Source organism: Brachyhypopomus gauderio, unplaced genomic scaffold (genome assembly GCF_052324685.1).
Source record: "Brachyhypopomus gauderio isolate BG-103 unplaced genomic scaffold, BGAUD_0.2 sc542, whole genome shotgun sequence".
NCBI lineage: Eukaryota > Metazoa > Chordata > Actinopteri > Gymnotiformes > Hypopomidae > Brachyhypopomus > Brachyhypopomus gauderio.
Genome location: NW_027507363.1, coordinates 9,707 through 37,483, shown reverse-complemented (window position 1 = coordinate 37,483; position 27,777 = coordinate 9,707). Strand labels below are relative to the sequence as shown.

At 49.1% G+C, this 27,777-nt stretch overlaps 1 pseudogene across 1 annotated transcript; it reads left to right on the top strand.

Annotated features, from left to right (window-relative positions):
* Positions 1-26,547, top strand: LOC143506835 (transcription initiation factor TFIID subunit 3-like; annotated as a pseudogene). The gene is made up of 6 exons (XR_013128500.1): positions 1-142; positions 16,234-17,922; positions 23,145-23,221; positions 24,525-24,782; positions 25,122-25,228; positions 26,004-26,547. The product of XR_013128500.1 is annotated as a transcription initiation factor TFIID subunit 3-like (transcript).
* Positions 26,548-27,777: the final 1,230 nt, after the last annotated feature.

Here is a 27,777-nt window from a genome sequence, read left to right as displayed (position 1 = left end):
ATGGGAACGCACACGGGAACCATGGGAACGCACACGGGAACCACGGGAACGCACACGGGAACCATGGGAACGCACACGGGAACCATGGGAACGCACACGGGAACCATGGGAACGCACACGGGAACCACGGGGACGCGCACATGTTGGCTTTAGTGGAGGCAAGCTCGGCGAAGAAAGCCTCTGTCCGACGGAGTTTGGTTTATCTTCTGAACGGGCCATCATTCCACTCTGTTTGTTTATTCCGTCGCAAAGTCCAGCTTTCCAATCAGACCTAAATGAGCTGATCTGCAGATAGTGTCTAATTTAGCTTAAATAAGGGATCTAATGGTTAAATACTATAGCTTTGTATTTGGGATACGCAGAGTGGTATATTAAAGCCCTCCTGCGGGGCCCTTGGTCTGAAACTAGCCTGGCGTTATTTTGACCATCTTCATTACATCTGGATCTGCTGATACAGTGATTTTGTAAAACACCAACAAAACAATCACCTGGAATGTCAGAGATTTGCCAGGATTCTCAAATCGCACAAATAATTGTCATTTGTTTGATGGCTCATATGCATATTGGGGCCCTCTTATTGGCCCCCCCCCCCCCCCCTCAGCTGCCAGTCAGGGTGGCGGCGGAGTGTGGCAGGACGTAATTACCCCACCACACGGGCAGTACGGGTGGCGGGGCAGCAGGGACGGGGCAACAGAGCGGAGCGACAGACCTCCTCGTCCACCACAGGAACGAACAGTGCCGAGATAGCGGCTATCGGTTCCGCAACGCCACGGCGACTGCATGCCGCCCGCCGACACTAGGACACGCATGACTACACACACACACACACACACACACACACACGTCCCCTGTTATCTGCATAAGGAATGAAGCCGGGCATTTCTGCTGGCTCACTCTAGACGGATACCGAAGGTTCACACATCAGATACTGGACTGAAATATGCTGCTGTCTCTTTCCGTGTGGGCGAAATAAAAGCTGTTTCTGTGTGGGATTGTGCGGAACCACACACACACACACACACACACACACGTGTGTGTAGCGGCTCGGTGGGGTAGTGTTCGGCCTGCACGTGCCCTGCTGCCTGTGTTCGTAACGCCCCTTCACAAGGGCCCGGTTTTCTAGTTCACTCCGTCTCCCGGACATGTGGCAGTGGGAATACTTTTATGGAAATACATGAACATGAAACGAACTGTAAGGTCATCAAGGTGAGGGCAGATGGAAGGGATGGAAAGAGAGAGAGAGAGAAAGAGAGGGATGAAGCAGAGAGATGAAGGCACCATCAGGGAGGGAGGAAGAGAGAAACAGAGAGATGGGTTGATGGTTTACCCACTGAATACACAGTTATTTTCTTTTTCTTTCCCATCCTGAGGTTTTACCCTCATGGCACCAGGAGAGCAGAGGAAACACAGCTGAGATTAATGCACTGATAGAGACGGGAGAGGCCTGTGTCAGGGGAGCAGAGGAGAGATGGAGGGGGGAGGTGAGGAGGAGGAGGAGGAGGAGAGGAGGATTAATTGAAGGGGTTCTGGACAGGGCGGGTGATGGACGTGTCGTCTTTTCAACCAACGTGCAGAAAAAGAACCCTGGTCTGCTGGTAACCCTAACCGCGTAGTGTTCAGAGGCAGTGTTTACTAAATAAACACCACTTTTCAGTTAATGTTGCCTTCCTTCACCACGTGTGTGTGTGTGTGTGTGTGTGTGTGTGTGATGGGTTGAATTTGGCCATGGAGGTTGTGCTTATTCTGTGACTATCCTTTCGATGCTCCTCTGTGTTCTGCACACAGTGGGACTGTATGGTTGTGTTTGTGTGTGTGTGTGTGTGTGTGTGTGTGTGTGTGTGTGTGTGTGTGTGTGTGTGTGTGTGTGTGTGGTGTAATGTGGAGAAGGATGTGACTTTGAGGTCTGTATTGTTTTAACACTAATGCGGCTCTATAGATGGATATAAGCCGATGACCAGGATGTGCATAATAAACATTAATAAAACGTATTGCTATATTGTGTAAAATAGGCTGAATGGTGAATAAGCAGTAATGTGTCTTGGCCTTTGACCCCTGGCCCAGATCTATAGCTCATCTGCATCTCCTACTGCACTGCCTCGTACTGATCTCATTCTTGATTGGTTAGATTTGTTTCTTTTCCCTTCTATTTACAGTTTAATTTCTGCATCATTTTCTCTCTCTCCCCCCACCACACAGGCAGCGTGGCATCAGGTATATCGGAGGTTATATCAGTCTGTAATTCTGCTGTTGATATAGTGTTCAGCCCTGCGTGTGTGTTGGGCTGCTGTTATCATGAATCATAGACTCGTGTGAGTCTTAGTTATCATTATCAGTGATCACAGTGAGGTTGTCTAGGTCATGTGTTACTTTATATTTCATCATCTTACACTTCTTATCTGCTGTTGGCTCCACGTAACCCAGCTCCTAATTCTGTTTCACCACTGACACTCTCTCTCTCTCTCTCTCTCTCTCTCTCTCTCTCTTTCTCTGACCCCTCCCTCCACACACACACACACACACACACTTTTGCGTCCTGGTATTTCACACATGGCCCTTGATGCTGGTTGTGAGAAGTCCATCCTCAGCGCACGAACGACCCCACTGCCCACTGCCACGGAGTTTGGCTCGTTCCCTGGTTCCAAACAGGCCGACCCCTCGCGGAACTCGTGGAGAACATTTCTGACTCCATGCATGCAATAAAAGACACCACCAAACATGACACATGTAATGTGTTTCATATTATACACCATGCTTAAAATACGGTGCTGTTTTGAAGGACTCTGCTAGTGTACCTGTGTGTAAAAGTCTTTTATGGTTGTCTGTAGAGAAAGCAGATGTTTGTGGTGCCAATGTAGAAGTTATAGGCCAGTTTGGGAGAAGAAACCTCTGCTTTTATTTACTGTTAAGGAATTGTAATTGTCTATGCAATTAGTAATCATACTGATCATTGAACCTTTTTTAAAAAACTACATTTCAAATAGGTTTTTTTCCCTCCTTATTCACTTGAATGCTATATCTCACACTCTCGAGTTCACTGCCTCAGACGCACGTACGCAGTCTCAGACAGTGGCTGGCCGGGTGTTGACCTGTGTTGGTACATTTATCTAATAACACAATTTAAAGGATTTCCTGTCTAGGCTCTAGGACTTCACCAGACGTCATTCTTTTAAATGTTGGACTGGGAGATGTAGTAACCCTATACAAGAATACACACACACTCATACACTCATATGATTATTGTTTATTGGGCTTGTCTAAGTATCTGTCTGTTTTCACTTGCAAAGTACTTTGGTGCATGTGAGTGTGTGTATGATTTAACATATGGGAAGGGTCATGGCAAGGTTATGACCTGTGTGCACCTGTGTTTATGTGTAAAGGTTAAGTTCCACTTGTCTGGTTACCCCATACTTTGTCACTTGTCACACCTTCTAACACTCTCTCTCTCTCTCTCTCTCTCTCTCTCTCTCTCTCTCTCTCTCTCTCTCTCTCTCTCTCTCTCGCACACAAACCTCAAAATGATCTGAGAATGTTGATCTCACAAATATTTCTTAATTAATTTTTATACATTTTAACTGTTCTGACCACAATATTTATTTTATATTGTAATTTGGAGCATTATTTAACAAGTTGCCTTGGTTATCACCATATATGTACATGGATGGACACTCACACACTCACACAGTCTTTCTCTCTGTCTCTCTCTCTCTCACCCTCTATACCACACCATCAGTGTAGTGTCCTCTCTCTCTCTCTCTCTCTCACCCTCTATACACCATCAATGTAGTGTCCTTTTCTAAATTCCCATCACTTCCTTTCAGGAGTCTCACTTGGCAACGGCGACCGCTGAGCTGATTGGTCCGCTCTGACGACAGCGTAATTGTAGGGCTGGGTATGTTTTGGGCATGTAATCGTTTCCTTTTGGGGGGAAGGGGAGGAAGCAAAATGTAAATGAAGCAATTATGTGTCTTAACGAGGGCAAACAACAGTGACATTATAGCCTGCAAGCCACGGTATTTATAGACCTTAATAACCTTAAGTGGGCCGGCCTGGAAGCTTGTCAAGGGAATGAATGCAGGCAAAACAGCCCAGTTCTTCTGTGGCAGCGCTCGAACGTGTGCCTGAGGAGAGGAGGACGAAAACGCACGTCACGGGCGACCGTGCCGTCTGGAGCGCGGGACACGTCTGCCCGCGTGCGCGTACGGGTGTACGTTAACGGAAGTTTTCCGTTTTCCGTACCCTAACCTCTGAAATGAAGTGCGTGAAGGGTGTCCTTAGACACCACCCAAACTCCACCCGATGATTTCGTCATTTACGCGGCAGGCCCACACGAGTTTGGCCTGTTGCTTAAACCACCCCCCCCCCCCACCCCCACGTCGCCTTCCCCACCGGCAGGGAGGGGCGGCGGTGGCTGAGAAAGTTCTGGAAGGCTTGATTTCGGGGGGACTTGAAGCGAACCGGAACAGCGGAGGATGGAGGCGAGCGGATTCCGCCGCAAAATGTTTTGGCTTGGCGATTGTGCCGACGCCAGCACGAGCGCATTTTTGTCGAAGTAAGCATCCAGGCTGGCGGGTTTTTTTTTTTTTTTTTTTTTTTTCTCTCTCCCACAGCTCACCCCCTCATCTTAAACACACTTTCAATATATTGGCGTGTGTTTTTTAGATTGAGTTGCATACGTCTCAAGTGGGGAGCTCCTCTGGATTATATTTTTTTCACCTTCCGTTTGGAGATAGAACGGCTTTATTTCCCCGGCCGACTCGGGGTTCCGCCGTGTTGACCCAGCGGTTTCCACCGTTTCGGAAAAATAAAAATAAATTGCAAGAATTAATGTTATCTTAATGCGCCAAGATGAGAGCGGGAAAATCCCAATATGTGTCCCGTTTGGTGTGGCCCATTAGAGGGCCTGTTTTAGATCGCCCTCCTTTATTCAGCTCCGAGTTAGAGGCGGGGCCGACGTGGACTTTTTCTGTGGCCCCCCCATCAGACTTGGAAGAGTTGAAAACGATCGCACAAATTACCACTGGCGATCACAGCTCTCTGTCAGTTTTCCTGCAAGGATTGGGGAGAGGGGCGTCCCGTGTGTGTGTGTGTGTGTGTGTGTGTGTGTGTGTGTGTGTGTGTACGTTTGTCACACCGTGCAGAGTTGGACAGCACCGTTAACGGTTTGTTCTGGTTTCATGTTTTTATTTTTTCCCCCCATTCTCCCGCCACTGCCTTTCTCACCCTTAGAGGCAAGAGGAATCCTGGACTGCTTTCTGTAGCTCTCTCTTTCTCTCTCTCTTTCTCCCTCTCTCTATTTCTTTCTTTCTCTCTCTCTCTCTCTCTCTCTCTCTCTCTCTCTCTCTCAGTCTTCTGTCGGCGTTCAGCCGTTACGAGAAGGGCAGACTGCTGGCGCCGGCCTGTTTGGGCTCTCGTCACACACACACACACACACACACACACCAACCCCTTTACCTTTACTCACATGCACATTCTCAACACACATAATTCCTGGCTCATTTGCATGCCATGCACTTGCTGTTACTAATGAACAAACAATGTTATTACACATAACCCCAGCCTCTCTGTCTCGTACACACAGTCTCACACACACGCATGGTATTACACATAAACCTAGCCTCTCTGTCTCGCACAGTCTCACACACACACACGCACACGCTCAAAGGGTTGTGTGTTCACTTGCTGTAAATGAGGCGTATTGTTGTGTTGCAGTGGCCATCGACGAAACGGAGGAATGTTATAGAGTTTTGCATCGCAGCCCTCATGCGGGTTCCCTCCACTGGGAGTTAACCCCCCCCCCCCCCCCCCCAACTGTCTGTCTGTCTGTCTGTCTGTCTGTCTGTCTGTCTGTCTCTCTCTCTCTCTCTCTCTCTCTCTCTCTCTCTCTCTCCCTCTCTCTCTGATGCCTCTCTGTCTCCCTCTTTCCTCTCTGCCCCGTTGTTCTCACTGAGGTGAGCAGTTCACATGCGCCCAGCTCAGGTAGAACGGACCGGAGCGACCTGCTTCTCCATTCACGCTCCCCATCAAGCAGAAAGACAGGCGTCGGCCTGTCCTCACCCCTCCACGTCTGTCTCGCCCCCAAGCTCCCGCCTCCTCCACGCTCCAGGTTCTGTTCCGGCCCTTCTCGTCTCGGGGAGACAGTCCGCACTAGCCTAAACGAGTGGAACAAATTTTCTTTATTTTTTTGTGTGTGCGTTTGAGTTTGCTGGCGGCACTAAGGCCTGCGGGAGCACCATCGGTGCAGGGTTATCGGCGAAGGTCCAGTTCTCGGAGAAGGGCTCCCGCTCCGACTCCAGCGTGGGAGAATGTAAGGGGAGTCTGAGATGGAGAGAGACGGGGAGGACAGCTGACGGCCCCGGAGGAAGTGGCCCGGCCAAGTGTCATGTGACTCCACACTCTTTATTTTCTTCTTTGCCAGAATGTTTTTGAAACGTTTATTTTACTCCTCCCCAAAAAACAGCAACGTACGATATTTACAGAGTTGAAATTTGAATTATTTATCCTGGCTAATTTGAAGCAGCATTTTCCTCTTTTTTCTCTCTCTCTCTCTTTCTCTCTCTCTCTCTCCCCCCTTCTCTTCTTTCTTTACGGATAATCCCAGCTCATGGTGGAGGAACGGAGTCAGATGAAAGATTAAATAAATAAATGAAGCACTTTGGATAACGTTCTCCTCCGATTGACCTGACCCTCTGACCTCACAAAGAGGTCGCGACCTGGCCAACCGAAAGCTCTCTTCTCTTTCTTTCTCTTAGCAGCACACGTCAGGGAGCATATAACACGGCCCTGTCCTCCTCTCCAAGAGAAATCAATACACATTATTTTACACACAAACGTATATTTATATCTATCTATTAATCAGTACATATAATTAATACAAAAACTGTATTAACATGCACTTGGCAATGTCTCAATTAATTATAAACCATTAAGGCATATAACCACGATGCAACATCTACTTCATGACTACTATAAGCAGGTTACTTTGAGTCGAGTGTGAATGTGCCTTGAGTGTATTCATGGTTGGATATGCATCCGTAGAAATGCGCCGTGGCCGTGCAGGTGCACCCTGAGGTAACCTCGTTTCTCATGACCTTGCAGTGCGATGAATGTTGGTGCGGTCTGACGGCGCAGTTCAGAAGGTCCTGCAGAGGTGATGCAGGTTCGTTACCTTTCACGTGTCTGCAGCTCGTTTCGGGTAACCCCTTTTGCGTAACGAGACGCCAGCCGCCCACCGCATGACGAAAGACTTCATGTGAATGGCCTTTGACGGCTGTGCACTGATAGAAAATATGATTTGCACTAGTTAAGATTTTTTTTGTTGTTATAAATCTTGAGAGAAATTTTGCAAAGTTTGATTGAGTTTGACCAGTTAGTCCATCTCTGGTAAACGAGACGGCGCAGGAGGAATATATTTCAAGGGATACATTCTATGTATTTTTTTATATATTCGACACATACATTTGATTTAAATCTATTTTTCCAAAAACATTTCAAAAGAAGATATAAAATATTTAGAGCTTAACATGTAAAAACAAATAGACTAAGAAACGCGCGGAAGCTGATTCACTGTGAGTAGCAGCGTGTCAGCCGGTGTGGCGTCTAACACAATCTCTCCTGGAGAAGGAGAAGCTGTCCCGCCTTCATCCACAGCTCAGGGTCAGTGTGCAGGTACGCCAGACAGCACCCTTCACCTCTTTCAGATGCTCCAGACATGGACTTGACAATGGAGCTAAAGGATGGGGCGAAAAAACAAAACCCCAGACAGAGACAGCTACATGTTTTCAGGGCCCAGTTTGTCTGCCTCCGAGCTGCAATGTACGCGTCGGTGTTTTGTCTGTGTGTATTTGTGCGTGATTGTGCGTCAGAGGTCTCTATGTGCGAAATGCGGTGTGTCTGGATAACCAGAATGATAAGGCACATATTTTTACACATTTTTGATCAACCGTAGATTAAGTCACTGGAGGTCTCTTCTTGAGAGTTTTTTCTTTTCTTATTTTTATGCCTTGGTAGGCTTAATACACATGGGCTTAAAAAATTCACTATACATAAAATTGTATTTCAGTGCGAATAAATTTTACACTTTAATATTAGATGTTAAATTAAACTTTAAATTCAACTTTATATGCTTGTTAACAGATTCAGTGTTGCCATAGCAGTGTAATATATTTTCCAAAAAAGTTAACTGTAAAAGTGTTTTCAAAACGTTTACTGGCTGTTTTACAGTGAGCTTTGTCCTATGATGCTTTGTAAAAATACATTCTAAAGCTCATATGTGAGGAGCAGGATTACTGGTAGGAAGACACAATAATACTTCAGAACAGGTCCAGTTTAGACTCAATTGGTGATTTCAGACCCTGGTGAATTTCCAACAGCAATGCAGCATATTTTAACAGAGCTGGCCTGTAAACCTTTAGACTATGTGCTGCTCATTTGAGTCCCGCATTCTGAGGAGAATCTGTGGTGGATTTTGTAGCTATAGAAAATTTTTTGAATTCAGACTTAATACCCGCTGCCCATGTCGCCCAAGGTTAGCGTTTGATTCAAACTAAAACACCTTCAATCCTAAATGTGATTAGATTATCCTAAGGACAGCCCATTCCTTCAATCATGGGCTTAGGTGTGTGTGTGTGTGTGTGTGTGTGTGTGTGTGTGTGTGTGTGTGTGTGATCGGCAGCGCTAGCAGTAGCCAGCCCTCATCAGCTGGAGCAGCAGGCTAGCATTCCTGATGCCCGCACACAGCAAAGTTAGCGCGGCCCTCCACCACGCCACAGGCTTCCTTATCTGTTTACGCGATGGACTCTTTCAAACACAAACATTTTCTTTAGATGCGCTGGGAACACACAGAGCGATAGGGATCGCATGCAGTCTAATTGCCTCCGATAGCAGCGCATTACTACCATTAAAACCCAGCAGATGATCCCTTTACATAAAACAAGACTCTGGATTTGAAAGTGCTCTCGTGAACGTGAGAGACATCGGCCACCGCCGGGCCATCCCCCCCCTCCCTGGAACTTTTTAAAATGTATTGAATCTGGAAACAATTCAAACGAAACAAGATGGCGATTTTGCGTCTGTTTTTATTTCGTACCCTCGACTGGACCACTTAATGGTTTTCTGTATTGTTTATGCAATTGTGGAGACATGTTCACCGGGGCTATGTATGTTGCACACCAAGTAAGTGTGTGTGTGTGTGTGTGTGTGTGTGTGTGTGTGTGTGTGTGTGTGTGTGTGTGTGGTGGAGCAGTTGTATGGAGAAGCTTGGCCCTCAATTCGACCTCTTATGCGTGTATGCTTGTGCGTGTATTTGTGTGTGTGTGTGTGTGTGTGTGTGTTCCTGCCATGGCGTCTGCCCTGCTCACTCCCAGGGCGCTGCCGTCTCCACTCCCACCCCTGCCCGGGCCGCTCCAGGGGCATTCCTCCGCCGGTTCACTGGCAAGACTCAAGTGGGGCCCTTTCTTCAGCCCCTCTAATTGCCCAAAGACATAATTGTGGAGCACTTTGAAGTAAAAGTCAATTTGCCGTGAGTGCACTCTTTTAAGCGCTGGACTCGGGTCTTTTCTGAGCTGCTCAAGGCCAGTGTGAGCTCAACTCCCGATGGGTAGATAGCACCCGGTCCATTTTGACCCTGTTTATTTAACGGGGCCAAAACATCGACGTCTCCCGGCTGCCGTTACCCGAACAGGCCCGTCTGGGTGTTGTGGATCACGCCTGATCAGTTAATGCCGTCTTTTGACGAGCGAGTTGTTTTGGCTAGTGGGTTTGATCGGTCTGTGCTTTGTTGAATGTGTGTGTGTGTGTGTGTGTGTGTGTAGGGCAGCAGGTGTGTATAGGTGACAGCAGAAGTGTGTGTGCACTTGTGTGTGTGTGTGTGTGTGTGTGTGTGTGTGTGTGTGTGTGTGTGTGTGAGAGAGAGAGAGAGAGGGAGAGAGAGACACGACATGGTCCAGCCGTACGGTGGAGCTTTCAGCATGTGTGTGGGTGATGACAGCCAGACAGGAAGCGTCACACACACACTGACATGACGCCTCCATGCTCTGCTTCTCAATACAGCTGAACTTAGTCATTAGACACAATGTACACACGCGCATTGAACCTGTACGCCGGTGTGTGTGTGTGTGTGTGTGAGAGAGAGTTCACGGCGTGGGGCGTGTGTACGTGCCCTCGTGTGTGTGTCCGTCCTCCATCCGTCCATGTTTATTGTTTACTGTTCTCTCGGTGGCGCCAGGCTTCGGAAAAACAGAAGCCTTAAAAACACTTTGTTTTGGGGGAGGCAGAGTTCTGCGGTTTTCTAATCGCAAAAAGCGATCAGGGCCCCTGTACAGAGGGAGGGGGGGGAGGGAGGGAGAGAGAGAAGCAGATGAGAAAGAAAAGTGAGGGAGTCTGAGAAGGGTAGCATTACTTTAGCATAGATCTGCATATGGCTGGGAGAACACGGGGCTGCTCCAGCCAGTCTGTCTCCACCAGCGCTTCAAGAAAGAAAGAAGGAAGAAAGAGTCCCAGTCATAGACAGCACAGAAGGACGGGAAAGAAGAGGGACTGTGCGGTTCTGGGAGAGGTTGTCGGTTTTGACTTCCTTATTTTCCCTTTTTCGTAGCCAGGCAGCCAGATCTCTTCATTATCAGGATAGTCTGTGGGTTCACACGATTGCCCTGTGGTAGATGCAGACTGCCCCTCCCAAACTGCCCCTCCCAAACTGCCCCTCCCAAACTGCCCCTCTTAAACTGCCCCTCCCAAACTGCCCCTCCCAAACTGCCCCTCCCAAACTGCCCCTCCCAAACTGCCCCTCCCGTTCCAGGGGTGAGTGTGTTAATATGGGGAATTTCACTCTGATGAGCAATGATGTTTAATGGCCATCCCCACCCCACACATGCTTCTAGAGCACCACGTAAAAAAGGAAGGGAAGCCATCGTCTTTGTAACTGAGGGGCTCAAACGAATGAGAAGCTACTTAAAATTAATATAGAGCTATTTAAAGTGAGGACCTATGCCAGTCAGTTGCAATTGCATTTTTTTTACCATCACATATTTACACTGTTGCCATTAAAGGCTAAAATTGGAATTCAATTTTAGTTTTTACCTATGTGTTTAAATGTGTGTGTGTGTGTGTGTGTGTGTGTGTGTGTGTGTGTGCGCGCCCGCGCGCGCACTCTTTATTGGATCCCATTTAATTGCCTTTTGCCTACTTGAAATACTTTTTTGTGTTTGTGCAAGTGTGTCTTTTGCCCAAAGCAAAAGATTAGGCCACAAAGACGTGTGTGTTTATCGCTAAACTTTAGAAGGTAACTTTTTCCTTTGCCGTCAACATTTTGCACATTTCTTTGTTTGTTTTCCTGCTGATTTTAGCATAAATTCCCTGAATTAGCAACACTTGGAGATATGTAAACATTTTTCCTGTCCTCATCCTTCATTGATGGCCTGTGTTTGTGTGTGTGTGTGTGTATGATTTAGAGAGATTTCTTTTTATAGCTGTGTTTGTTAGCCATCGGCCCAGCAGTCATTAGTAAAGTAGGGTGTGTGTGTTTATATGAAAATGAGTGTCAATTTTTGGCTAATTTTATATAGAATGCTGCTTTTATTTTTTTTATCAGTGGAATAGGAATCACTGTCCTCCCGAAGCTCGTGATTCGTGTGTAGGGCAGGTTCCTGTTTGAATGCACACGCATCATTAGAACCCACAGAGATTGCCAAAGTCTGTCCAACCCCCTTTCCTGTCTTATTTTCTTGTGTCTTTTCATATAGGGGCACATGCGTGTACACACACACACACACACACACGTTGGCCTGTTGCTGTAGGTGATTACAGACTCTCCAGGCTTTGGTAGGCCTTGTTTGCGGGACGTCAACAACTCTTATCTAAACTGATTCATCAAGTACTCTCATGTTGCAGGACAATTATTTAAAGCTTGTCCTTGAATAAGTTACAGGTGGAAGCTTCTGGAAGTTCTGGAACACATGTACGGGAGTGTGTTTGTGTCTTTGCATCGTCATCATGATATCAACACGCACAATGAACAAATCTCAAAAGAAACCCTGAATAATAACAAATTCACATGCCATGTGTAAGTCATTTTCTTACTGAACATATCAAATGGAGTATTCACACCATTTGGCCAGTCATAACCCCCAGATATCCATTACCCTCAGATTCGTGTCAGTTTGGAGGTGACCGCAGGATTAGCCAAGTAGTTAGCATGGCGTCTGAAGAAGGAGATTGTTTTATCCCCGCAAATATAGAATTATTTATTTTATTTCAAGGGATGATTTTGTTGAGTGTGACAACTGCCTCCCGCTTGTAGCCTCCGTCGTACCGTGGCTTTGTGTGTGGCGTTTGTTTATGTTTGCATTTCACCCGCACACCGTCTTTGTTTTGATTCGTGTCCGCGCCCCCACTCGGGTGGTGTGCGCTGCCTCATTTGCACCCCCAGCTGGGGGTTATTCCGCTCTTTATGAGCCAGGGGTTGTTGCCATGGCCGCCGTCGTGTTGTGGCTCTCCCAACATTACGTTGGCTTTGCGTTGTTCACGTTGGCGCACGTTTATGTTCGGTTTCGTTTTCGTTATCATTAAAGTTTCATTAAAGTCTTCCAATCGGACATGTGCGTTTGCTTCTACACACGTGGCATCGAGTTTGGAAGAAAATATTTTAAAGGAAGCAGGAGAAATAAGTGGAATAAACTTCCTTTTTTAAAAATTAAAGTGTCTTATTTAAACAGATGATTAATTGGTTGCTTAATTGGTGTTTACGTACAATTTTTTTTTTTTGGAGTTATTTGTATTTCTTGATTCAGTGAGCGTGTTGATGTACCTGTTACAACAGAGGGACATAAGGGCTGTATAGCTAAAATATGCACACTGAAATATTTCTAATCATATCATCGCCACCACACTGCTGTGTGACGTTAACGCGTGTTTTCTTGTTTTACCTGCAGCTACTTGGGTCTATTTGCTCACATAAATAGCTGCATTCCTGCCAATAAAAGTGAACATTCATATTTATCGGTTGCTGAATCTAGCGTCACGCGTGCGTGTGACACCGTCTGGCTCACCGCAGGACACACACCGCTCGCTCGGACTGCTGATGGAGCGTCGGGCGGGTTATTTCTCCCCAGGTCTCTGATCAGTGTGTTTGCATCTGGTTCTTCTTGGATGTATTGAGTTGAACCACTCTAGCTGAATACCACTTAAAATGACACTCCCTGGCTGTGCAGTGCGACTTCGTCCTGTAGGGTAATGGCAAGATTAGGGCGCTGTGCTGCTGTTAATTTGAGGCTGGTGTGGATGTTGGGGATGAGCTAACCACATCATCCAGCCTGCAGAGCTAACAGCTTTTTTAAAGAAGTAAAAAAAATCCATGTTATATCTTGGGTAATCCATGTTATATTATTACACACACTCCTACATGGTTAAGTGTAGGTGCACACGTACACACACACTATACAACACCGCCCAGTATATCGCTTACACATTTTTCTCAATTTCAGCATTACACTTTGTAACATTGACAACACTGAGATATAGCAGAAAGCTCTCTTACAAGTGCATGTTGTCCCTGTGCGCTGTATTCTGACCAAGCTCAGCTATCCCACAATCCCGTGATTGAGTCATGGCGTTCTCATGATCCATCACGCATAAATATCTAGTCAAATTAAAGCAGGCAACGAGGCACGTGGCGTTAAGAGCAGGGAAATGCATTTCAAGGTGCATAACCACCGTGCATAGTGACAGAATAGCAGTACAACATGTTTGTCCTCATGGTACATTGTCAACTCCCATGCACAAACGTGCAGGAGCTCTGTGGAGCTCGTTAAAAGGAGCCTGTCTGTCCTGGGTTAGATCTGCACCTCTCCGTCTCACCGATTGGATCCCCGGTAAGCGAGCTGCCTTTAATTGCAAGGAGCCTTAATTCCGAGCCTTTCCCGTGTAACACAGCGGAGATGGAGCAGGCACAGAGTGGTTTAATGGAGGCTGTGGAAATTGGTCCCAAATAAAGGGCCTAAATATCTGCTCAGCCTCCGTACCTTACTGTGTGTGAGTATCTGTGTGTGTGTGTGTGTGAGAGACGGCTGGGTAGTGTACCAAAGAAGACCAGAGAGCCAGTCAATTTTGTGCAGCATTGGATTTGGCTAAAATGACAGTTTTCCAGTTCACTCGTTCTCTCTCTCTCTCTCTCTCCCCTGCTCTCCCTCCTCGCCTCAGTCTCTCTCTTTCTTATCTTTCCATTTTAATTACTTCCCAACGTGCGTCTAAGCTTGTTTTCATTTCTACGTGCCATTTTTGGCTCAGTGGCTTTCTCTTCTTATCACGGCCTGTCTGTACTCTTTCTCCCGTTTGTAAATGACACAATCAATTACAACTCTCTCTCTCTCTCTCTGTGTATGTGTGTGTGTATGCAGTGCCAAAATTTAAAAAGGTGAGCTGATTTTTGATATTGGGATGAAAGACGAGTTTGTTGTAAATGGAGGCGGCTCAGTGTCTTATGCTGTCTGATTACAGCGGGCCACATGAATGAAAGCACAGTCTGAAAGTTCTCTCTGTCACACACACACCTTCACATGCTTCCTCAGACATCCCTCAGCTCTATTCTCTTTCACATCAGAATGCATTTCATTCATCTTTCTCGTCTGGTCTTCTGCTGTACCCCATATTCTGTTCTCTCTTCTTTCTCAGAAAGTCGCAGTTCTTTCTCAGCCCCCCCCCCCCCCCCCCCCCCCCCCCCCCCCGTTAGCGTTAGCGCCCCCCGTTAGAGCTGCTCTGTTATGAGTCATTAGGGTCTGCCACATTATTTTTATGAGAGAGATACTCAAGAGAAGCAGGAGAAGGAGGATAGAGCTATAAAATGCAAATATCTCACACACTTCTCTCCCTCTCACGCTCTTCTCTCACTCTTTCTTACCTCTTTTTTTTTTTTTTTAAACAAATTAAATGTCAGTGTCGTGAAATATTGTCAGTTTCATTTGCGCAGAGGAAGGGATGACAAATCCATATTCTTCCTTTAAATAAAAATTCTTATTACGAAGCGGCGGTGGACGGGTAATCACAGCGGCACAAAGCCCGCGGTGATTAACGATAGCAATTTATTGTGCGGGCGAGGGCTCCTCGCGAGAGTGCGGGACGAGCAGAGACATCATCTTTATCATAATTCATATCATAAATAACCGGCCTCGACCAATCAGAGAGCGGCCGGCGTGTCATTCCCAAATAACCTTTGATAACTATTACCATAGCGGTCGGCACAGGAGAAAAAGGCCCAGAGTCACAATGTTATCTTATCCCTATTGGGCGCCTATAGAATACAACGGTATTACCATATAGATTACACTATTTATAATAGAGGGTGTCAGAGGAGAATGCCTGCACTGCCTGTCCTCCACTGTGGTTCTGAGGGGCCAGGGGCCCGTCACACCAGCGCTTAACCAGTGTCCTCGCACGTCAGCCTGCAGGAGGTGTGGGGGTGGGGGCGAGAGGTGGGGGTGGGCGGAGGTGTGGGGGTGGGCGTGGACCCGCGCTTGTGCACGTTGTGTTGGAGTGAGGAAAATATTGGAAAAAGTTTGATGTCTCTCAAGATTAGGCGTGCAATATATTGCAATATATTCGGTGTGTTTGTGGGGGGGGGTGTGCCTTGTTCTCGATGTTGTTGAGCTGTGTAATCAGGTGTGAGTGATTTTGATCTGTTGCTCTGATATCTGTCCCCTCTTCCTCCCATAGATGCTCTCTCCTACTTAATATTGCTCTTCTCTTCCCCATATCCCTCTCTCTCTCTCTCTCTCTCTCTCTCTCTCTCTCTCTCTCTCTCTCTCTCTTCTTCTCTTTTTCTCTCTCCCGCCACCAACATACAGTACAGAGTGTAATGATTCATCAGCTAAATCATTAGATGCATTGATTTGAGTTGACCACTTTACCCTCTGGGAGCTTTTAATCACTCTCGCTTTAGTCCTGGATCAGCTTGGGGCAAATAAATCACCTTTTCCACAACACAGTGGACCAGGATAAAATATGTTCAGAGAAACACATGCTGCATATGCCGGACAGAAACTGGCTGTATTCAGTGAACCTACCTGTGGAACCTGTTCCATGGGTCTATTTAGCTTTTTATGTCATATGTATGCTTTATGTTATATGTACTGGTGTGTGTGTGTGTGTGTGTTTGCTTGTATATTATGTATGAAAGTGTGTGTGGTGTGTGCGTGCGTGTGTGGTGGGATTAAAAGTGACTCTTTCCTCTTACTCTGTCTCTTACAGATGAGGAAGAGGAGGAGCAGGTCCCTGCAGACATGGGTACGTCAGCCGAGGCCATGCAGGTGTCCCTGGGCGAGGAAGAGGACGGCGAGGACGAAGAGAATGACGAGAACTGGCTGGGCCCGCGGCCTGCGGACAGCCCCCGACCCGAGGGCCTTCTACCTGCAGCCAAGAGGCCCCGCCTCCTCACCAAGCCTGGCGCCAGCCCTGAGTGGAGCACGGAGCCACGCGAGCCTCTCAGCTCACTCAACCCCCAGCACGTGCCCCGCTCTCCCTCCCCCCCGCTGCCCCTCGAACCGCCCCGGCCCGCCCCGACCCCCGCCCACGCCCGCCCACAAGCCCAAAATCCCCTCCCTTTCCCCTGCCCGGCAAAAGAACAAATCTCCCAAAAGAGGCGGTGGCTCCGCCTCCTCTGGCATTTCAGCCCGCCCTCTTTTGATCACCCCACCCAAGGGTGGCCAGAAGGCAGGGAAGCGGTCGCCCGGGAGACCCAGGAGCCCGCGCAGCCCGCGGCCAGGCCCCGCCCCTCTTCCGCCCGGTGGGCGGGGCTGGGCGGCGCCTCACACGGAGGAGGCTCCTCAGGACGGTCAGTTCAAAGGTCACGACCCGGGCGGCGAGGCTATCGAGGACTCCATCGCCGCGGTGATCGCACGCGCGTGTGCAGACGGGGGGGGCACCGCCGACCCCTTCGCTTACGACTCGGACTCCGACAGCGAGGGCCCCCCCAGCCCGCCGAAGGCGCCGTCCCAAACAAACGCACGGGCCCAGCGGGCCCAAGCACACGCCCGCTCACGCCAAATTCACGCCGGCCCTCGTCTGCAAGACCCCGCCTCCCCCGGCCCCGCCCCTCGCCGTCCCCAACCGCTGGACCATGGACGACTCCATAGACGAGGTCATCCGCAAGGCCAACCAGGCCCCGCCCCCGCCCCCGCCCTGCCAGTCGCCCCAGGGCCCCGCCTACTACTACTCCCTGTCGGACTCCCCGCCCACGCCGCCGCCCCCCCCTCAAGCCCCCGCCGGAGCGCAAAGACCCCGCCTCCACCATCGCGGGCCGCAGCCCTGGTCAAGAAGAAGCTGAAGAAGGACCTGAAGACCAAGCTGAAGAAGAAGGAACGCGAGCGGCTGAAGGAGAAGAACAAGGAGAAGGTCAAGAACAAGGAGAAGAACAAGGAGAGGAGACGGGAGAAGGAGCGCGGCCAGCCCGCCGAGCCCAAGCTGCTGTGGCCCGACCTGGCGGCGCTGACCGGCGCCGAGGAGCGCAGGGACGGGCCGGGCGGCAAGCGGGAGAAGGACAAACACAAGGAGAAGAAGAAGGACAAAGAGAAGAGCAGGAAGGAGAAGGAGAAGAGGGACAAGGGCAAGGAGCGCGCCAAGGAGGAGAGGAGGCTGAGCCTCGTGGCCAAGGAGGCCGCCGCCCTCCCGCTCTTTAGCCCCTCCTCCTGCCTGCGCCTCCCCCCCATGCTGCCGGCCCTGCAGCCCATCCTGCCCGACAAGCCCCTCCACGCCAAGGAGGCCAAGACCAAGGACAAGAAGAAGGAGAAGAAGGAGAAGAAGAAGAAGAAGGAGCGAGAGAGGGAGCGAGAGAGGGAGAAGGAGAGGGAGAAGGAGGAGAAGAAGAAGGAGAAGGAGAGGGAGAAGAAAGAAAAGGCAAAAGAGAAGGAGAAGCCCAAGGTGGAGAAAGCAGCTGTGATGGTAAGACTGAGAGGAGTGGAGGTAGAGAGAGAGAGTGTGGAGGTAGAGAGGGAGAGGAGGAGAGAGTGAGTGTGGAGGTAGAGCGAGAGAGGAGGAGAGAGTGAGTGTGGAGGTAGAGAGGGAGAGGAGGAGAGAGAGAGTGTGGAGGTAGAGAGGGAGAGGAGGAGAGAGTGAGTGTGGAGGTAGAGAGAGAGAGGAGGAGAGAGAGAGAGAGGAGGAGAGAGTGAGTGTGGAGGTAGAGAGAGAGAGGAGGAGAGAGTGAGTGTGGAGGTAGAGCGAGAGAGGAGGAGAGAGAGAGAGAGGAGGAGAGAGTGTGGAGGTAGAGAGAGAGAGGAGGAGAGAGTGAGTGTGGAGGTAGAGCGAGAGAGGAGGAGAGAGTGAGTGTGGAGGTAGAGAGGGAGAGGAGGAGAGAGAGAGTGTGGAGGTAGAGAGGGAGAGGAGGAGAGAGTGAGTGTGGAGGTAGAGAGAGAGAGGAGGAGAGAGAGAGAGAGGAGGAGAGAGTGAGTGTGGAGGTAGAGAGAGAGAGGAGGAGAGAGTGAGTGTGGAGGTAGAGCGAGAGAGGAGGAGAGAGAGAGAGAGGAGGAGAGAGTGAGTGTGGAGGTAGAGAGAGAGAGGAGGAGAGAGTGAGTGTGGAGGTAGAGCGAGAGAGGAGGAGAGAGTGAGTGTGGAGGTAGAGCGAGAGAGGAGGAGAGAGTGAGTGTGGAGGTAGAGAGAGTGTGTGGAGGTAGAGAGAGTGTGTGGAGGTAGAGAGAGTGTGTGGAGGTAGAGAGGGAGAGGAGGAGAGAGTGAGTGTGGAGGTAGAGCGAGAGAGGAGGAGAGAGTGAGTGTGGAGGTAGAGAGAGAGAGGAGGAGAGAGTGAGTGTGGAGGTAGAGCGAGAGAGGAGGAGAGGAGTGAGTGTGGAGGTAGAGAGAGAGAGGAGGAGAGAGTGAGTGTGGAGGTAGAGCGAGAGAGGAGAGAGAGAGTGAGTGTGGAGGTAGAGCGAGAGAGAGGAGGAGAGCGAGAGAGAGGAGGAGAGAGAGAGGAGGAGAGAGTGAGTGTGGAGGTAGAGAGAGAGAGAGAGGAGGAGAGAGAGAGAGAGAGGAGGAGAGAGTGAGTGTGGGGAGGTAGAGAGAGAGAGGAGGAGAGAGAGGGCCCAGAGTGGCTGAGGGCTTCAGTGTGAGGCCTTCACCACCACAGCTTGGAGAAAGCAAACCTTCACATTCACTGTGCACACAGCCGCTGTGTACAGGTGCGATTGTAGTGATCAATCGCAGTCTGAACCTGGCTCTGTCTCGGGGGTGGTGTGTGTGTGTGTGTGTGTGTGTGTGTGTGTGTGTGGTGGGGGGGGGTGTACTTGGTACTCTTGAAGATCATAGGTAGATTACCGAATGACATTTACATTTTCGATCTTTTCAGCTCACTTTGTCCCTGAAGTCCTGCAGCTTCCCTTCAGTGGAGAATCACACACACACACACACACACACACGTCAGTGCATACACAAAGCTGTCAATCTATGTGCAAATCAAACAAGGGATAACACTCACACCTCAGAGCCTCTGTTTACCCATTCCACAGACCATTTTTGGGTATGCGTGCGTTTTTTGGGTATGCGTGCGTGTGTCTTTGTGCAAGTCAACGATAGAGAGAGTGTTAATTCCTCTTCAGCAAACCCAGCGTCCAACGTCTCTTCCCAATCCAGCACAGCGATAATGCATGTACATCACACAAGATCCTTCAGGATTGATTTACACAGCTAAGTGTAGAATTCCATTTCTTTCTGTCTCTCTCTCTCCCTGAAGAATTTGTGGCTCTCTGACCTTCTTTTCTCTCTCTCTCTTCTCAGTCTGCCACTGCTAGATGGGATACAGAGAGCGATTTCTCTCTCTAGCCCTCCGTCCCGTTCTCACTCTCTTGCTCTCTCTGCCTAAATCTCTTGATCACTTTAATTTTTTGCAAGGCTGCTTTGCTGGCGTGCTGAGAGAAAAAAAAAGAGAAGAAGTGAGAGAAAAGGAGAGTGCCAGGGAAGAGAAAGGCAGCTCGTGGTGGTGTTGGAGTCGGGGCCGGTTTATCAGTAGCTGCCCCGAGGTATGTGTGGAAAGGACTTAAATCCGCAGAGATTAGCAGAAAAATGCCGTCCGTAGCAGTAAGGGGCTTACGCCACTGGTTGTATTAGTTCAGGTGAAAAGAGTATTGCGTTTACATAAAAACTGGACAAATCCCGCCACAATGGCTCCGCCGCGGGGGCCACACAGGAGTACGCTATCTCGGGACCTCCACCTCCCGCCGTCTACGGGTGCTTCCGGACACCCGCCTTCCCCGGTGCCTCCACAGACAACACCCGCTTCCTGGGAGAGGGAAAGAGAGAGGGAGAGAGAGAGAAAGAAAGAAAGAAAAAGGATGCCGGATCGACACCAAGTATTTCACAGAGTAGACCAAATGGGGAGAAAGAGCGAGGGCGTTTGAGAAGGCCAGGAAGAGAGGGGAGATGAATGTCCCTCAGAAGCATCGTGCAGAATTGCTCCGTCTGTTCCGTTATCTAGATCATTAACTTTAAGCCGCAGTCAGGAGTTTCCGAGGGCCAGAGTGGCAGCAGTGCTACTGGGCTGTCCGACACGTGGACCCCCCCCCCCCCTCCTCATACTTCCCAAATGGACCATACCATAGATGCATTCTGGGAGGATTACTCAGTACCAAAAAGAGGCAAATTCAAGTGTTCAAATCGGTCATTTGTATTTGCGCTGTTTGTGAGCAAAGAAAACTTTCTTTTGTTGGTGGAAATTTGTTAAGACAAGAATGATCCATTTGCGATTACTAGTGAGATCGGCTTTATGGTGTCCGATCGGTTTTGAATAAGTAATTTTATGAATTTCCTCATGGTTACATGCTTTTCCCAAAGCTCTCACATAAACTGACACTCGTGAACATTCGCGAGCACTCGCGGTTTGACCCCCTTCGGCGTCCATTCGTCGGCTACTCGCTCTACGGGTCCGCCGGACCGCCTCATCTCTGGTGCGGGCTTTTTATTCACGTCATCCCCACCCTGTACGCTGTTGGGAAGTTAGTTCGTCTCTGAAAGCGGTAAACTTTACGGAGGCGCCCTGCGGGTAAGAAGGCTAAATGCACGGAGGGACGTCTTGGTCACCTTCAGCGGTTTCTATAGAGCTCTCCCGGGGGGTGGGGGGGGTGTTTTGGACCCCTCCCTGCCACACCACACCATCCTCTTCAACCTCTCTAATCTTCCTCTCTGATAAAACATGTTCTTTCTTGGCTACTAAATAGCACAAAGGAAGTCTCCTTATGCCAAATTGTGGCACGTCTGTGTTATACCTCATTATTCTCTTGTAAAAGTGTTTAAGAGTTTGATGGACCCCTTACCCCTGGTTATCAGTCCTTTAGTAAGAGCGTCTGTAGTGTTGCCCCACTCAGGGTCATACTGGATACAGTGCTTAACATCCGTTTAAGACCTGATTAATCAATTTGGGCACAACCGAACCTTTTAACGTACTGTAGGTGTGGGTGTGTTTAAATAAAGAGCGAGTGCGGCTCATCACGATACCGAGCTGGGTAAGTAAGGCCGGGCACGTTACGGGGGTGAAAGACATTGCGTACCACTTAAAGCCTAATTAACATAAGCAGATAGCACTATCTGAACTTGCCATTGTAGGTGACCCTGAATGTGCGAGCTTACACACACACACACACACCCACCCACAGGTCTTATCATGCAGGTACAGGGCCTCAACCTCCTTCCTTTGGGAGGGTAAGAGGCGTGCGTGTGTGTTTAAGTGGGGGCGTGCGCGTGCGGAGGAAACCCGCTCCCTAAGGACTTCCCCAAAGAGGCGTAAATGCCTTTCAAGTGACAGACAGCGCGGGCCGCCGTAATCCGCTTTCTGCGGTGGTTCACTGGCGCTCCGGACGAAAGTTGGCCATTGGAGCGAAAACGGCCCGTGCGCGGGTGCCATCGCTAAAGGGAGCGGGAGCGGGCCGGGCCCGGGCCCTGCGAACGTAAGAAGTGAGCTAATCAAATGAAGTACAAACGGCAGATGAATCATTGATGGCGGTTTCGAGTTGCGACCTCTCTGGTAGAGCCCTAGCGCGCTGTGTGTGTGTGTGTGTGTGTGTGTGTGTGTGTGTGTGTGTGTGGAGAGGCACTGGGAGTCCTTTTCTTCTGACGCCTATTGCACTTAAAGGGATACACGATGGTTGGCGTTCAACAGCCACTTGTGAGGAGCCACCATGATCCCAGAGAGGAAGACGCTGGGACCAAGCTCTCGTGTGTGTGTGTGTGTTAATGCTCCGGTTAACGCACCCTCTAACACTCCCGTTCTCTTGGAATGATGCAACCTGCCAGACATCCCCCCCCCCTCCCAATTCTGCTGATACTCACTTTCTCTTCTTTTCAGAGAAAAAAGGAGAGAGAGAGCGAGAGAGCATGCCAAAGAGACAGAGCGGAGTATGTGTGTTTGGGGGGGGGGGTTCAGGATTCAGAGAAAGGGGCAGCCCAACGAAGAGCTTCCATAAACACAATGCTTTTGTAATCAACGCACTGAACACCAATAAAAACAGAAGTGGTAACGCGAGAAACGCAGCGTGTGTGTTTAACAATTAGTGTGGCTGGTGTTCGGGCCGCTGTGGGCCGCTGTGGGCCGGACTACAGCCACAAACGAATGGAGCCCTGCGCTAAAGCCTCGGCGCTCTCTCTCTCTCTCTCTCTCTCTCTCTCCAACATACCCCATCCCACCGCACTCCTCTCGCAGGCTCACACCCTCTCTCTCTCTTCTCCTCTTTGTCCCTTTCTTTCTCTGTATTCATCCATCTCTCTCATCTCTCTGCTGCTATCCATCTATCCCTTCGATTATCTCTCCCTCCATGCCTATTCTGTCTGCTCCAGTCTCCTCCCCCAACACGTTGGCCTGGGCTACTGGTACCATTACAGGAGTGTGTGTGTGTGTGTGTGTGAGAGAGAGAGTGTGTGTGTGTGTGTGTGTGTGTGTGTGTGTGTGTGTGTGTGTGAGAGAGAGAGTGTGTGTGTGTGTGTGTGTGTGTGTGTGTGTGTGTGTGTGTGAGAGAGAGTGTGTGTGTGTGTGTGTGTGTGTGTGTGTGTGTGTGTGTGTGTGTGTGTGAGAGAGAGTGTGTGTGTGTGTGTGTGTGTGTGTGTGTGTGTGTGTGAGAGAGAGAGCGTGTGTGTGTGTTATTAGGTAAGACTGTTCTTGTTCTCATTCCTCTTTGTCTCTCTCTCAGGTGGAGGTTCCAGTGGTTCCCCAGTCTCCTGTTATACCCAGACTAACACTGAGAGTTGGAGCTGGTCAGGACAAGATGTAAGAAGCAGACATACACACACACACACACACACACACACACACACACACACACAGGAGAGTATCGGGCAGCTCTCTGTGTGGTCAGAGACTGTGTGTCTGCATGCAGGTGTGTCTTTCACCCTAAGGGTCATGTGACTAGTCCCAGACGGCCCATGAGGTTTTAGTGCGAGACAACACACACACACACACACACACCTCCTGCTGCACACTCCTATCAATAGTCTCAGTGTTCACACCACTTAACCCCCCACTCTCTAACATACACATAAGCAGGCTACAGGTAAGACTGTGTGCACACGTGTGTATGTGCGTGCGTGTGTATGTCCACACGTGAGCAAATGCATTGATGTATTTGGATTGGTGTGTTTAGACTATGGTGTTCCTCCCTTATCCTTACTCTTCCGCCACCATCAGAAACACGGAAACATTTGTGTGTGTGTCGGTGTGTGTGATGACAGGAAAGGCTTTATGCTGCGAGTGTGTGAGCATTTATTATGTCTCTGATGTCGTCTTGTTCTATTGTGTTCCTTTCTCGCACCTGTGCTTAACTCTCAGAACATAATTAGCCGGCCTTTCTCTCTCTGTGTGGGGGTGTGTGTGTGTGTGTGTGCGTGTGTGTGTGTGCGCGCTGTATGACATGGACTGACTTTACTAGAGAATACAGCCCAGGAGGTTGTGGGAAGGGCTCCGTCTGTATGTGTGATTGTGTTTATATGATGCACATTCTAAAACCCAACAGTGGCTCCATTGATATACATGGAAATACAGATGTCTATGAACTTTGACCTAAGGGAGTCATAGGGTCATTTCCTGAAAAGCTCATACCTCGCACCATCTAAGGTAGTGCTGTCATGGAAGTGTATGCAAGAAAAACCGTGTGTGTGTGTGTGTGTGTGTGTGTGTGTGTGTGTGTGTGTGTGTGTGTGTGTGTGTGTGTGTGTACTCACCTGTTTATGTGCACATGCTCTTGTGCCTGTACGTTTGAGGTGCCATTCAGACAAGACATAAATAATGACTGTAATCGGAGCTGGCCACTTGACACGCCCCTCTCGGGGTCAAAACCACAGTGACTGGGGTTGCCCACTCTCTCTGGCCTTGTCAATCACACTGTTACCCAGCAACAGTAGGGGGTCATTCAGAATGTTACACTCAGGAATGAGCTTCCACCACTGAAGTCAGAGTAAACGCTGCTCCAGACATGACTGAATCTCGCCGCCCTGTATAATTATCAATATAGGTGCCATCTTGAAGTGTAACGTGAGTTGTTTTAAAGTAACGTCTCTTGTGTTTCTCCTCACAGTGTTATCAGTAAGGTATCATCTGATCTGGAACCCACTCCGCCCCCTCCCCGGACGCCAGTGGCCCGGTCCGGCCCAGGGGCCCGGATGCGTTCCCCCCCCAGCGCCCCCCTCCCCCTCCGCCGGCTCCGGTTGCGCCCCCGCCACGGGCCCCGCCCTTGCTCCCGCCTCTCCCCCCGCCCCCTGTGCTCCCAGCCCCGCCCAGCCAGGCTAAGGCGCGAGGCTGCAGCGTTGTCACGGAGACGGTCAGCGCCTACGTGGTGAGCTGCCATCATCATCATCATCATCATAGTCACCCCCTCACATTCCTGGCTACACGACGGGCGGTTTACGGCTCGCCCGATACATCGTATGATGTAGTATCGGGCGGTTTACGGCTCGCCCGATACATCGTATGATGTAGTATTGGGTGGTTTACGGCTCGCCCGATACATCGTATGATGTAGTATTGGGTGGTTTACGGCTCGCCCGATACATCGTATGATGTAGTATCGCACAGGTTCTCACAGGCGTGACCGGGTTGTTTACCTTCACTCACTTTTAACGGTCAAATAGGTGATGGTCATTCTAAGAGGTGTGTGTGCACGTGTGCCTGGCAGATTCGTGACGAATGGGGAAACCAGATCTGGATCTGTCCCGGCTGCAACAAACCCGATGACGGCAGTCCCATGATCGGCTGTGACGAGTGTGACGACTGGTACCACTGGTGAGCGTCTCCGTCGCGTGGAGCAGTAGCGTAGTTTCTCTTAGCGGAGTTCTCATTTTTAGATCCATTCTGCATTCACCAGAGACCCTTCCCAGCATGCAGTTCTCATTGCTCTGTTGAAACAATCTTTCTGCGTGAGTGTTCATGTGCTATACGCACGAGTGGCCGTGCCAGAAAGCAGGCGTGCATATACATCAGACGGCACAGTGTAGGAGGCAACACGTGACTCCCCCCCCCCCCCCCCCTGGCAGGGGCACACAGACGTATGGAATTGTCCCTTTAGATGTGTTCCGCTGTTTGGAGATCACAAACGCTCAGAGAGGAACCCAGCCATCTCTGGCCTGATCAAAGCTGAATGATCTGCTAGTGAAACACATCGGGGGAATGTGCTTCAAAGCTGGATACAGTTTAGACAGTCCTGAGTTTAGAATGAAGCCTGTTTTATTGAGGTGAGCGCCGTGCTGCTTTAAACTGAGGGCTAGACTAAATCATCAGCGAGTCCCACCTCTTAGTTTCTTCAAGCTAAAGCAATTACTGCATTTTTTTTCTGTTTGTAAACATTTTACCTGAGATCTCAGGAACCAGCAGCAGTAACCCAGGACATAGTCTATGTACCACACCCTGAATGGAAACATTTGAGAAAAATGAACCTATAACAAATGCACTCTCTCTCTTTCTCACCCCCTCCCCTCTTTCGCCCTCTATCTCACCCCCTCCCCTCTCTCATCTCATCCTGTCTCACCCCCTCCCCTCTCACCCCCCCCCCGTCTTTTAGGCCCTGTGTGGGTATCGTAGCTGCCCCACCAGAAGACCAGTCCTGGTTCTGTGTAAAGTGTGCTGGAAAGAAGAAAGACAAGAAAACAAAAAAGAGGAAACGTAAAGCGCACTGAACGTCTCTCTCCCCCCCTCATCATACTGTTTATGGATTAATACCTTGTTTCAGTTCAAACTGTTGCCTTCTGTTCTTTCAATAACCCCTGCCTCTTTTAAACTCCGTCTCTGTAGTCATTTGTGTATTTTTAAATGAAATTTTCACAAGTCTATATGTTAATTTTTTATGTCGATACTCCTATCGTGTGTGTAAGCTTTTTGTGCGGAATCGACTGGTTGTTCAGTTGGGGTGTGTGTGTTGAGATTAAAGTCTCTGATGCGTCCTCATTGAAGACTTTTCTAGCATCGTGTTGACTTGTCCGAATCACTTCACTGAAAGAGGAAAACGTGTCTGTACTATAATCAACCTTTTTAATATTGTTCTGATTTATTTAGATTGGAATGAGGTTTCCTTTTAATATGGATTCAATTAAAAGCAGTTTTTTCCAGGTGTGGCCATTGTCTTTGCTCACTTTTACAGGCGTGTGTAAAAGTTGAACTGTGCTGACATTTCCCTATAACTATTAGTAGAAAAGGGAGGGTTATGATCACGCCCTGTTTTTGATCATTTTGATATAACCTCTAAAGTTTTGAAGTGATCGCAAATGACAAGTAGGTTTAGCCTCTGCATTTATGAACCGTTTGGAGCAGCTGGAATTCAAATCGATGTTAAACTCCCAACAAATTATGCCTTTGATTTTATTCAAAAACAAAAATTGCAGTTGTAAGCATTTAAGAATTGAGTTGCTCACAAGCAGTATATTAACTTTAACAAAAAGAAACAACTTTTCCAACAATAATGTAAAATAAATATGTGGGTCTTACATTTATTTGAAAGCCTTATCTCCATTACGCTACAGATGCCTGTATGGATTTGACTGTGCTAATCTGTGTGTACGCTCCATCCTAATCCATGTGTACCGAGTCTCACTACACTGACCGGTTCCAAGGGAACTCGAGCGCTCCGAATTCACACTGAAGGTGAGCTGTCCCAGACTCACGAAATATTCCTTACACAAAACCACCTGAATTCTTCCAAACGTGCATACCCAAAAGAGCGCACGCCCTCTTGAACACATTTTACTTTTCCACACAGAATTACTTTATATATGGTAAGAACAAAAGCACATTGGCCCTTTAGCTTATCTCCCGAGGAGTACAACACCAGTCTTTGTGCCCATGCCAGGGCCGGTGTGTTTCAATCGCAGGGCTGTACTGCTTAAGTGCTTCAGTCCACCTGATGCTCAGCTGCACCCATTTGGTCCACGATGGCAGCAGCGATCACAACTGCTGTTCTTGATGGAGTCGTGTCTTTAATAACTCGTTAAATATTCCGAAGCTACCTGTCGTTCCCGTTAATCGCGTGCAGATGCAAAGACAAAAAAAAAACAACTAAGACTTTGACGAAGTCCGATCATCCCTGTGTGATAGGTGGTTCAAAGAAAAAGCACGACTTTTATTGTCGGGACGTGGTTTGTTTCAAAGCTTTGGAAGCCAATTCCCAGCAGAGGGTAGCAGTTAGCGGCGATAAGAAATGTCTTCCACATGCGGACCTGCTCGTTACGGATGCTGATATGACGGCCGTGATCGGAGCTGTGCGCGCGCGGGCGCGAGCGTGTCAGGCCTGTCGCGCGCTCAGATGAAGGAGAACGCCACCTTTATTCTGGGGGTCACCTTTA